The following is a 12,682-nucleotide window of genomic DNA, read 5'->3' on the forward strand; positions in this document are numbered from 1 at the left end:
TGCTGATTGGCCGTGTCGGGTGGTGGAGGGTTACGACACATTTATAAATAACGCACTGCGCTGCAATCCCGGTGACCCGGATTTCGTGGTTTTCTATTCACACGGGTAATGTGGGCGTGCGTTGGGGCTCCACGAGTTTGGGCTTTTGTTGAATGGACACCTGGCGTGGAGTGTTACTATGAACATTGGCACCGGGAAGACAAAGACGGCCAGGCCACTTGTCATGCTGACGTTAACACTTAGCTGCTCCGTGCGTCCCGGCCACTCACGGGCGTGGGTATGCACTGGAGCCTGTTCTAGCCTCGACTAAGCTGACCCAGTATCCATGAAGTCACACCCTGATTTGGGGTGAAATTGAGTCTATTCCAAATTGAGTCAATTCTTGCGATCGCCAATGCATTTCAAGGGCCATTCTTTCCGCGTGGAATTTGCTTGAATCGCCAGTCTGATTGGATGGATTTGGCAATGTGTAGCCAAGCTAAACATAGCCGAAGGTCCGCGAAGCTAGATTAACAAAAACATCGACTAGGAATCTGATCCTAATTCTACGTATAATATTCCATTCAGTCTAACGGAGACTTTTGCCTGGGAAATTGCCTTGAGAAAAACTGCGATTCGCGGATGCGATTGTCTTGGATGGAAATTTAAGAATGGATAATGGTGCCTTCAGGAAACTCACGTGCAAAATTAGGATGTTTATTTGTCCTGTGCACTGTAGATAACTTTAACACAAAAAAACAAAATACCGGCGATTTGCCCCATGGGGGGACCGGCAGATATTCTGAAGGCAGTTGTTTCCAAATTATTCCACAAGCAGTAGCAATTTAGACAATAGGTGATTTCAACAGCCGTGCTATAATCTTCCTCATTTAACTTAAACACTTGTAGTTTCTGCACCCGCAGGTACACCTGAAGCAAACGTTTCTAAACGCAAACGATTAAAAATAAACAACGGTTATTACGGACGTTTTAATTTTCTTGAAGTTACTGCGACAGGCCCGGGCGGTGATTGTTATTAATATTACGGCTACTACGCCAGGCGGATGGTGGTGGCTGTGTGTTCCTGATTAACGACGATAGCGGGCTACGTACGGTGTGTGCGCGCCTCCAGATTAACGCTCGGCCCAGCCGCCTCTCTCTCTGACCCGCTCGCTCGCAGCCTGCGCTGCTGCGGCTGCATCGGCCGCTGCTGTTTTCGTTTTTCCCTAAAAATCGTGCAGGATTAAGGGATCGTTATTGATCTACGTGCCGTCTTCATTCGATTTGAATTTTGGGAAGGAGTTTTATTCCCTCCCCACCCGCATGTATTTTGGCACCGTTGCCCACGTACATGGTGCCAGAAAATGTGTTTAAGGTTTGCCCGTACATTGTCTTCAGTCGCACCCAAGTTGAGCTTTTCCACATTGGTGTAGGCCATTCTGTTGAGCTACCGCTTGTGGCCAGGTCGCTTCTGCAAAAGAGCTAAACAACACAGTGGGCCTTACCTGGTAGAATGGGAATAGTTGGTAAACAAAAAAAAATAAGTCGGTTGATAGTCTTTGGTTCTTTCGGTAAAGTCACGTAGGTATAAAATAAACTAAATTAAATCACGACGTTTCGGGCGCAACACAAGCGTCCGTCATCAGGTGGGACATCCACAGCAATAAACAATTGGCCCACTTTAGCGCATGGATCCCTGCAGTCACGAAAACTTCAAATCTAAGTCAGTTGAGTTGCATGGTCCAGGAAAAGTAGGCGTCCTCGGAGACACCGTGAAAGATCTACGCTCACGTGAGGGCTGCTGCAGAACGGGGGTGGAGCAGTGGTGATTTGGTGGCAGTGGTTTGCGCGCCGCGGATCTGGTGACCCGCGTTTGATTCCCGGTCACAGCTGAATTCCAGTGGTGGAGTGATATTCAAACCGGTCCTTACCCTCACCCTCTCCTGAATCTACCCGCGCAAACGAGCGCCGTGAAGTATTGTCGATCGACTCCCATGACAAATACGTATGGGGGGGGGGAGGCTTTTGTTCAGCGGTAGTTTGAAGGAAAAGTGCGATTTTGTTGGGTCGTTAAATGATTATTATCCGTAAGTATTAAAATACACCGGCATGCTTGCATATGCTTATGTTTCAAAGCTGTTAACTGACATAAACTAATGACACCACTCGCCATAAGTAAAGTTACTACTGAGTGATGGATGCCCTTCCACGCAGCACCCGTGCGGTCATCATTCTGCACCGATGTGACCCATAACAATACTGCCGTAGTAATAATGAGCCACCACTGTGACCAGATGTTAACTACCTCGCCTGCTTTACAAGAGGTCGTGGGTTCAATCCCGACGCTGACGGCTGCTGTATATTTGGAGTTCGCGTGTCTATCGTTCCTCGTGGTCGTGTGGATTTTTCTCCGGCCCCTCTAGTTTTCTCTCCATATTTAGAATCGACGTCACGCGTTTTGAGTATTTAGCTGCTGCTATCCATTTCCACGTGACGGAAAGCCACTTCGTTAAGCCATCATTTGTGATCGCCAGGTCGCTTCTGAAGGAGAGCTACATATTCTTGGTTCTTTCGGTAAAGTCACGTAGAAGGGATTTTTAAAAAATATTTATATAATTTTATTATTTCCCTTCTACGTGACTTTACCGAAAGAACCAAGAATATGAATCCCTGCAGTCACGAAAGCTTTAAATCGAGAGCTAAAACTTAAAAATCGTAGCCATATTCGTAGTAATAACAACAACAATAATCTTTATTGTAGAGTACAGTTGATATTCGCTCCAGTCTCACGGAGCGAGGCTGTTCTCGACGGAATGCGCCTCGTTTCACAGACGCAGTCTCCGCGGTAGTTTGGCCAGAAATCCGAGAGCAGGCCGCGACGCTTGCAGTTCAGTGGCCTAACCACTGCGCCACCACTCTTACCCCCTTTCCCCTCCCCTCGTCCTATGAAGGATCACAGACTCCAGGGGTTTACTGTACGGTCCACAGTTTGGGTTGCATAGCCACAATAACACTACCGTGGTTTATCTTCGATGTATATTTGTGTGTCTCTGTGGGTCTCTGTGAGTCTCGAATGGGTTTATTATTTGGCCCATAGTTTGGGTTTTGTGGCCACAATCACATTTCTCACTTGATGTCAGTGGATCGCTAATGTTTTTCTGAGTCTTTACGTATTTTGTGTCACCCTGCATCTCTATGAGTCTCTACGTATTTCTATGAGTCTCTGTGGATTTGCTATGGTCCTTGTTTTGGATAGCATGGCCACAATCGCGTGACTTGGGCTTGTTTTTAATTTTTCGTTAATGAAGGAGACCTGCACATCAGCCTGTCGATGTTGTCATGGCTAATGATGGTAATGCATGCAAACTAGCAATACGCAGTACACCACAATTTGCAATAAACGATTACACTTATCTCACTTCATACATGTACATATACACACTCGCAACATAACATACTGTGGTAGACAGAGAGAGAAAAAGAGAATTGCTATCCTTTTGAATAATTGATGAGAGAATGGATGAGATTTCGCTGTGCGTATGTGAGTGTGTGTATATATATATATACACTGCTGTGTTTGTTATTCGACATTGCATGCGCCCGCTTAGGTGAGTGTTCCTTAGCACTGCAGCAGCATTTCATTTGAGTCGTCCACAAAATAGGCGCCTAAAGAGTGTGACGCGTTAACTTGTGCAACCATTGATGGAGACCAATCCAAGAGTTGGTGACCTCCTCCAGGGGAGCAACTACCGAGGGGGTGTTTGAGTGGCGGGCGCCAGATCCAAGGCACACTTCCTGCCGAGATGGATCACAGCTGCTTCGAGGCCCAAAGACAAAGATCCCCCATATAGCCTTAACAGACTGTTGGGGCAGGTGCCATGAGCGAGCACTCAGCGCAGCACATGAAGGGGTGGGTGGCCAACACCATGCCCCGCTGCCTTTGTCTTCCCAGTGGTGATGTTTACACATGGCACCAGATACTCATTTAAGGCTGAGTCTACCTAGGGGAGGCCCAGGACCGGTTCAGGTAATTGTCACTGGTGTTGGCCCGTGAGCGGGAATCGAGCTCGGGTCGCCGGGTTGGTGGCGCGGTGCGCTCAACGCAACGCGACCGCACCAACACTGGCACATACCGAGAGTCCTTCATCCAGCGGCAGATAAAGAATGATCGCTCCCCGCCGCACCCCCCCTCCCCGGTGGGATGATACGGCCTTGTTCGGTGGGGTACAGCGGCGTCAAACTGGCCGAGATGTCTCGTAGGCTCGCAGACGTGTTACGCCTTCGTTCATGCAACCAGCGGGGGGTCCGCATTTTGGCATAAAATTAGCGATGCACTACGTAAAGTATGACGGCACGTCTCCACACCACTCGCAGACACGGCGACATTTTACAATACAACGTTTTGTGAGATACCGGGCTGGGCAGTTGTAACCACAAAGAACGTGCCGTGTGTGTGTGTAAATATACGGGGAGCGGTAGTGTAGCGGTTAGCATCCCTGTGTCTCTCCGAGCTATGCTACGAACTCGGTGACCCGAGTTCGATTCCCGCTCACGGCCAACACCAGTGACGATTATCTAAACCGGTTCTGTTACTCCCCGAGTCCGACTCGGCCTCAAATGAGTACCTGGTGCGGTGCGTAAACATCGCCACTGGGGAGACAAAGGCGGTCGGGCGTGGTGCTGGCCACCCACCCCCTCGTTTGCCGTGCCGGCCTTCATAGGTGCTCGTGAACAGCACTTGCCCCAACAGTCTCTTTAGGCTATACGGGGAATCTTTGTCTTTGTCTGTAAAATCCATCTTATTTTGGCCTTTCCATACACAGCACAGATTTCACCGTAATTAAGGCTTGCGTAACCTTTTTTAAATTAATGTTAAATGTAAGCAAGCGGTTATATTTTCTCCCCAGTGACTGCACTGATTGGCCTGCACGAATAGGGCAAAGGTGTGTGTGTGCATGTGCGGATCAATGGCAATACTGGAAGGGCACTGCTTGCTTAACTTTAGTAATGATTCGACTTCAATTTGGGATGCGTCGCCAAGGTTACTGCCGGCCGCAGTAACTTTTTGCGCACTGTCTCGGCGCGGCTAATTGTTACATGCTCGCGTTAAGGGATTTTATTTAGGCCGCACGGCACCATGGGAAAAGCCGCACGGCATCATGGGAAAAGCCGCGCGCAATCTCTAGCGCGCATATATCGAACGTCCTTAATAATAAAGGGAAACATTGCACCATTAAAGCATTTCCGTAATTTTAAAACAAACGTGGCCGGAGGCCTTCATCCGGCAGTGGATAAACAATAGCTGACGACGATTATAACACGTCAGCTGTGTGATGGTTTTATCCCCTTCATTATGCCGAGGTTTGTTGCTTCGATAACTTGCATGGTAGGGGAGCGCTGCCGTGATGATGATTCTTACGAAGGGCGGAACCGCTGTGCGCTTGGCATGTTGATTTACTGCTTCCATAAATAAATTGACTACACTTTCAGTTCATGGTACATCGCATATGCACAATAAACATATATATTTTTTATGTATAATGAACTTCTTTCGCACCGTACGTAGCCAACCGTGCTAATGGGAGGTGCGGGGGAAGGACAACAAACTTAACACAAAAAGCTGAATATTTATTTTACGCGAGAGAAATCCGATGAGCTATGAAGCTGCTTTTTACAGATGTCCAGCAGGTGCGGGTCAGAAAGGTTAATGCCTGCTGTGGCGGTGGCCGGAAACAGGGAAGACGGTGACGATTCGTGAGCGTGCGCCAAGGAGGGACGGGGGGAGACGCACGCCAAGAATTAAGAGGAGAGACCGAAAGGAAAACGGTGAACAAACGCTAATTAGAGGCATCATATTGACTGTTCGTGAAAGCGAGTGGGCTGGAGTAATGAGATGAGCTCGCGTGCGTGGGAGCTGCACGGATTGTTGCTGCGTCGCGAGCTTGTGAGTGATAGCATCCCAACTTGCTGCGGAGGCCTGAACCCAGCAGTGGATGAATCAAAGCTGATGGCGCTAATGAGCAGCGCTGGGCCCTGCCTGTGCCACGGGGCCGTGTTGTTGGTGTTTTTGCTCTTGTTGACGCCAAACTTTGTGCCGCGAGGGCGTATGGGACTTCACAACGCCAAGTTCCCGTCGCAGCCAAAAAATGAGCAAAAGTCGGGGGCGCGCGCGCACCCCCTTTGTTTATTTTTTTCACGATGTGTGAGCCGAGCGGAGATGATGCCCATGGCTGAGATGCTGGGGGCCGCCGGCGGAGGTGGGGCGGGGAATCTTCTCGCCAGCCTAAAGCTCCCTGCCGCAGTCCCGGCTAATGAGCGACCATATGGCCCCCGCTAACAAACCGTCAAATTGGCCGGCTCGCCGTTGCCGGGGGCTTTACTGTTGTTGAGGCACCTGCGGCGGCGTGGAACTCGTGCACACCGCGTGAAGCGCCCCCTCTCTCTCTCGCGCGCGCATCTCTCCCCAACCCCCCACAAAGACAAAAGATCTCTCGTGTCGCCTTAACGGACTGTTGGGGCAAGTGCTGTTAGCGAGCACCTATGAAGGCCGGCACGGCAAACGAGGTGGTGGGTGGCCAGCACCACACCCGGCTGCCTTCGTCTCCTAAGTGGTGATGTCTGCACATTGCACCAGGTACTCATTTGAGGCCGAGTCGAACTAGGCGAGGAGGCCCAGGACCGGTTCAAATAATCGCCGTGAGCGGGAATCAAACTCGAGTCGTGGGGTTTGTAGCACAGCATGCTAACCGTTGCACTACCACTCCACGCACGCTCGCGCACACTCTCGCACACATGCGCGCACACTCAGCGCAAATCCTCTTTTCAGCTTTTCAATGAGATTGTTGTTTGTGCGGCTCGACGGGGATTGTGGCAGGCAGGGTAGGCTTGCTGTGGAAACCTTGCGCGCGGTACGAGAAACGCCTTTTGGACCTCATTACGTCCGCTGTTTTGGGACTTGGCAAAACAAAGACGTTCTTTTTAAACAGTTCAAGGAGAAATCAGAAACTGTCGCAAAGTATTAAGGTGGGGAGAGAGTGCGCAATCAGAGACGACGTTTCCAAATTATTGAGATAACCCTAAAGGTGTCCCTGCAGTAAGCAGCAGCACATCACTGCTCAAGTACCCTATTTTATAAGTGCCCCTTGGCATGTGTAATTTTTTCATTAATTTTAAACTTTGGGTCTCTCCGCAGAGGCGCTGCGATGCTCTGCGGGCTTCAAATACTTAATTCCGCTGCAATCAGGAGTGTGTGGACATTAACGCCAGCCTTCCACTTAATTTGATTACAATACGAGCGGAATTTTTTTTTCAATCGTCCTTCAACTGTCTGAACACCGGGCGCTATCCGACTTTTAATTGTCGTAAGTCTGATGCTCATCAGCGCGCGCTCGTGTTTAATACCGCATATAAAACTAGCAGGGTGCAAACAATTAAAAGTTTCCAAAGCAAGGTTGTGACCACGTAGTAAGCGACACGCGCTCGTTTTACCATAAAAATACTGGAGCCATATGGGTTTTAGCTCGCAGGCCAGATGCCCCATGCGGTGATAGGATTTGCCACTGAAAAGGAGAGCGAGGGGGGGGGGGCAATCAACGAGAGCCCGTTTACCAGGACTGTCATTGCATTCAGCATCTCTTGTGGGGATCTCGAGGATTTGTCCCAACCTCCTCGCGCGCACGGCGATAAGCCCCCCGCACTTTGCGTACACCCGTGGACAGACGAGAAAGGACAAAAGGCAAACAAAAAAAGAAAAAGATTAAAGACTGAAGACATATTGGGCACGACACGCCACGGAAGGGGCAGAGAGACGAGTTGACGCGGTTGTAACGATAACGCGACGCCCGTCGATTTCGCGAGGTTTCCGACTCGATCCGCGAGGTTGTCATCAACTCGGTTGTCATTAACTCGGTTGTCATCAACTCGGTTGTCATCAACTCGGTTGTCATCAACTCCGTTGCTATCAACTCGGTTGTCATCAACTCGGTTGTCATCAACTCGGTTGTCATCAACTCGGTTGCCATCAACTCGGTTGTCATCAACTCGGTTGTCGTCAACTCGGTTGTCGTCAACTCGGTTGTCATCAACTCGGTTGTCATCAACTCCGTTGCTATCAACTCGGTTGCCATCAACTCGGTTGTCATCAACTCGGTTGCCGTCAACTCGGTTGTCGTCAACTCGGTTGTCATCAACTCGGTTGCCGTCAACTCGGTTGTCATCAACTCGGTTGTCGTCAACTCGGTTGTCGTCAACTCGGTTGCCGTCAACTCGGTTGTCATCAACTCGGTTGTCGTCAACTCGGTTGTCGTCAACTCGGTTGTCATCAACTCGGTTGTCGTCAACTCGGTTGTCATCAACTCGGTTGTCATCAACTCGGTTGCCATCAACTCGGTTGTCATCAACTCGGTTGTCGTCAACTCGGTTGTCGTCAACTCGGTTGTCATCAACTCGGTTGTCGTCAACTCGGTTGTCGTCAACTCGGTTGTCATCAACTCGGTTGTCATCAACTCCGTTGCTATCAACTCGGTTGCCATCAACTCGGTTGTCATCAACTCGGTTGTCGTCAACTCGGTTGTCATCAACTCGGTTGTCATCAACTCGGTTGTCATCAACTCGGTTGTCGTCAACTCGGTTGTCGTCAACTCGGTTGTCATCAACTCGGTTGTCATCAACTCGGTTGCCGTCAACTCGGTTGCCGTCAACTCGGTTGTCATCAACTCGGTTGTCGTCAACTCGGTTGTCGTCAACTCGGTTGTCATCAACTCGGTTGTCATCAACTCGGTTGTCGTCAACTCGGTTGCCGTCAACTCGGTTGCCATCAACTCGGTTGCCATCAACTCGGTTGCCATCAACTCGGTTGCCATCAACTCCGTTGTCCCGCTGTGAGCGAGGGGACTGCTGGTCACGAGGAGCTGGCTGTTGCAGTTACCTCTGTTTCCCAGCGTGACGTTAATTGTCGTCCAGTTTGTGCCGACTGCCAAAGAGCGGAACGTAAATACCCGCTCGCTGAGAGTGGAAATTCTAGACACGTGTGCCACGAAGCCTTGCAAGAGATACCTTAAGTTGACTTGCTTTTAATGAATTAATATTGGCCTCGATTTAAAGGCAATCTCGCTACATTTGTTTATTGACACGTAACGTGTCTGCGGTCAATGTGTTTCACCGTTCTAAGGCGGTGTTAATGGCTACCAGGGTGAATTGCTTTAATTTGTCATTGTATACCGCAGTAAAACGCATCCTCTTAATATTTAATTAATATGAATTAATATTGTTTACTTGCTGTTAGTCTCTCTAAATTCATTAGCCGCGTCGCAGGAGAGAGCTCTTGCAGTTTTTCTTTTGGATCTGTGTATGACTCATTGAATCCATTACACCGGCACACAATCTTTTTCCTGCAAATCTTGTCACTGTGCCTTTTTAACATGCAGATTAAAGCAGTCGGCCCACTTTGGTAATTTCCCCACAGAAATGAGTGGTCAGCGATGGCATACGAAACTTTCTAAAAGAAAAAACCGATCGCACCGCTCTCTTATCTGCCACTGGTCAACCTCTGGGTGTGCAGAGTCGTTTATGGCCCAAACCCAGCAGGCCAGAGTTATTGGCGCTATCGTGCAGACATCTGCAGATCATAGTCATGGCCCCTCTGGTCGTTGGAACCCAAGCGGGGAACAACTCCTGCAACCCACAAACAACAAAGATAAAGATCCCCCGTGTAGCCTGTAACAGACTGTTGGGGCAAGTGCTTTTCGCGAGCAGCACCTATGCAGCCCGGCACGGCGCACAAGAGGGGATAGGTGGCCAGCACCACGCACACACACACTCACACACACGACCATATCTCTTGTCCAGAGCGCCTCTAAACACTCGTAACTGATAAATGGCAAAGCACGCGTGAGGTTTGCATTGGATAAGCAATCGCAAGTCGTACGTCGTAAAAGCAGTCGAGACACGAGCCCGCCACCATGATGGCCGGCTTGAAACGTTTCTCCCGCTACTCCCTTGAATTCTCCAACTGGTTGCCTTTGTCTCTTTGAATTTAGCAATTTGCACTGCAATAATAATTAGTAATGGTCATGGTTCTGACTTGTGAAGCTCATAGATATGCAAGGTGCGCACGCGCGCACGCACGGGTTTGGGAAGCTGACTATACTGTAATTGTTTGTTAAAAATACATGTTTTCGTGTTCGGCCGCCTACAATGCGTACGTTACGATCCGCGGGCGCAGCACCAGGGCACCTCCGATTAGCACGGTTGGCTCCGTACGGCGTGAAAGAAGCTCAGCACAGACACTACATGGAGACGTTTAATTTGTCTATTTAAAAGCTATCAGTGCCTTCCTTGCAGCAGTCGATAGAGAATGTTCGGTGAGAGCCTGGCGGGCGGGCGGGGGTGGAGGGGGTAGGGGGGGGATGCAGTCCGGCCTCCAAAGTTTACGTAACGCCTGGCATTTAGGAGGTGTCGGGTGAGACAGAGGCAGATAAGTCCCCGCAATTCCTGGGATTCCGCCCCGCTAAATGGGCCCCCATTGATTCGCTTTCAATTCCCCCTTTTGGCTTGCAAATCCGCCGCGCGCATGTGTGTGTGTGTCTTTGTAGGGCATCTGGCCCCTGGCTTGATGGAGCAAGCACGCACGCGCGTGTCTTGTTTACATACCTTGCTCAGGCCCGCAATGCCTTCTTGAGAGTGTTGGCGCGCTGGTTTAGGGGTCGCTTGAAAGTGTTTTTGGCAGCCTCGTGTAACGCCCCCCCCCCCTCAACACTACCACATTTCGCCAAATACAAATAGAAGTAATTTGGGAAACATGACAGAAAACAACCATAGCCTGTGACAGTCTGTTTGGGGCAAGGCTGTTAGCGAGCACCTGTTAAGGCCACTATGGCTGATTAAGGAGGGTGGTGCTGTGGCTTATACTACTGCTGTTAAACTAAACTAAAACTAAAATAATTAATATTTTACCAGGTCAGGCCCACGTATGTACAGTATGTACTCAGATGCATTGCGGCTCTTGAAATACTGAATTTTGTACCGAATTGGAAAGAAATGGCTCTTCTTGTTATTTTGGTTGCCGACCCCTGACCTAGAGGATGCCCAGACCTGGTTCAGATCAGAGGTCGCAAACGGGTTTTGATTCCTTACCCGTACCGGGCCGCACCAGGGTCGCAAACGGGTACCCGTACCCGTATCCGGCCGGGTATGGGTACCCGTACGCTACCCGTACCCGTACCCTAACCGAAATGAGTGACAAACGGTTACTCACCGGTGACTCACGGTCTACCCGTACCCGTACCCGGCCGCACCAGGGTCGCAAACAGGTACCCGGCTGGGTATGGGTAGCCGGGTATCGGGTAGGGTACGGGTATCGGGTACCCGGTTGCGACCTCTGGTTCAGATATCACTCGGCACTGACGTTCGCCACGGCCAGCAGTGAAAGCGAGGCCCCGCTGGGTTTGGCGTGCAGCAGCAGCAGCAGCAGGCTCGCCCTGCTGTGTCAACGCTCCACCCACATCCGACGAATGCCGATCGAAAAACGTTGATTCTGACAACGCACAATATTGATGCAGGATCAATGGTAATCTGTGCGTCGTCACGTCCGTATTGGACGGATTGTTGAGACAAGTATTGTCAGCAAGTGCCTGCTAACGCCTCAACACACAAGGCACACTCATATATAATCTTCGTGATTACAAGTTGTGTGCTTGTGGGGTGACTGCATACTGCAGAACCCATCACCATTGGTTAGCATGTTCTTTTCTCAGTTTTTTTCCGTATAACTTATAAAATATTTACACTTGTCGGTCAGTTGAAAAGTGTGCATAGCATATATATAGATAGGGTTCGTCACGCTTTATATGACATCAATGCAATAATCCTCATTCTAATCAAGCCATTGGTTATCCACTGCTGGATGAAGGTCTCCCCCACTCCGTCGCTATTTCATCACTGTTGTCAAAATCAATATTTTGCCAATCTCGTCAAGGGGCATTAACCATCACATGAGCTTCGATCATCCTCGCAAACAGCAGCGGATTTTGACTGCTGGCCATCGAACAAAGACGATGTTCACCGCATCGCACGCTTTCAGATGCGCTTCTGCGGCTGTCTGGAACGCGCTCTCCCTTCCGATGCTAGGAAGCCACAGGGGGCTGTGGACTTTCAAATCTAGTTTGAAAACGAATTTGTTTAGAACTGCTTTTTGTGTTGGCAAGGTTACGAAAGAAGTTCTACATATATACACTGTCTTTTGATAGATCAATCCATCTCACATCTGCAGATGCGCTAATCTCAATCTCTGTGGTGGTCGCCCTCCAGGACACGGTTCTCTCTTTTGGCTGCCGTTCCTAAACCGGCCTCGTCCATCGGCCATCAACCACTTGTCATGCCCACGCCCCACGTATTGCCCTCAAAATTCAATACGATGTCTCTAATTTGTGTTTTTATTCCCTGACTAACACGATCCTCTTTCTGCCTCTCAATGCATTTCCAAGCGCACATATCTCAGGATGAAAGTCGTGGTCGATATGATGAAATAAAAGAGGCTAACAAGAGCTGCCTTGGAGTGCCATTGAATTTGAGAATGAAAATCAACGCACCGTTGTAGCTTATGAAGAATGTTTTCACAGCATACGACCCACGGATGGTATTGATCATAAACACGGACACTTGACGAAGAAAATATAAGAAAATCCGAAAGGTGCTCGGAGAGATG

At 49.6% G+C, this 12,682-nt stretch overlaps 1 protein-coding gene across 3 annotated transcripts in view; it reads left to right on the plus strand.

The window, feature by feature from the left end:
• LOC133341281 (ADP-ribose glycohydrolase MACROD2-like) overlaps positions 1–12,682 on the plus strand; it is a 182,832-nt gene that overhangs the window by 107,636 nt on the left and 62,514 nt on the right. The gene's annotated exons all lie outside the window — the stretch shown is intronic.

Source organism: Lethenteron reissneri, chromosome 11 (assembly GCF_015708825.2).
Source record: "Lethenteron reissneri isolate LAM-NWPU_2019-01 chromosome 11, ASM1570882v1, whole genome shotgun sequence".
Lineage (NCBI taxonomy): Eukaryota > Metazoa > Chordata > Hyperoartia > Petromyzontiformes > Petromyzontidae > Lethenteron > Lethenteron reissneri.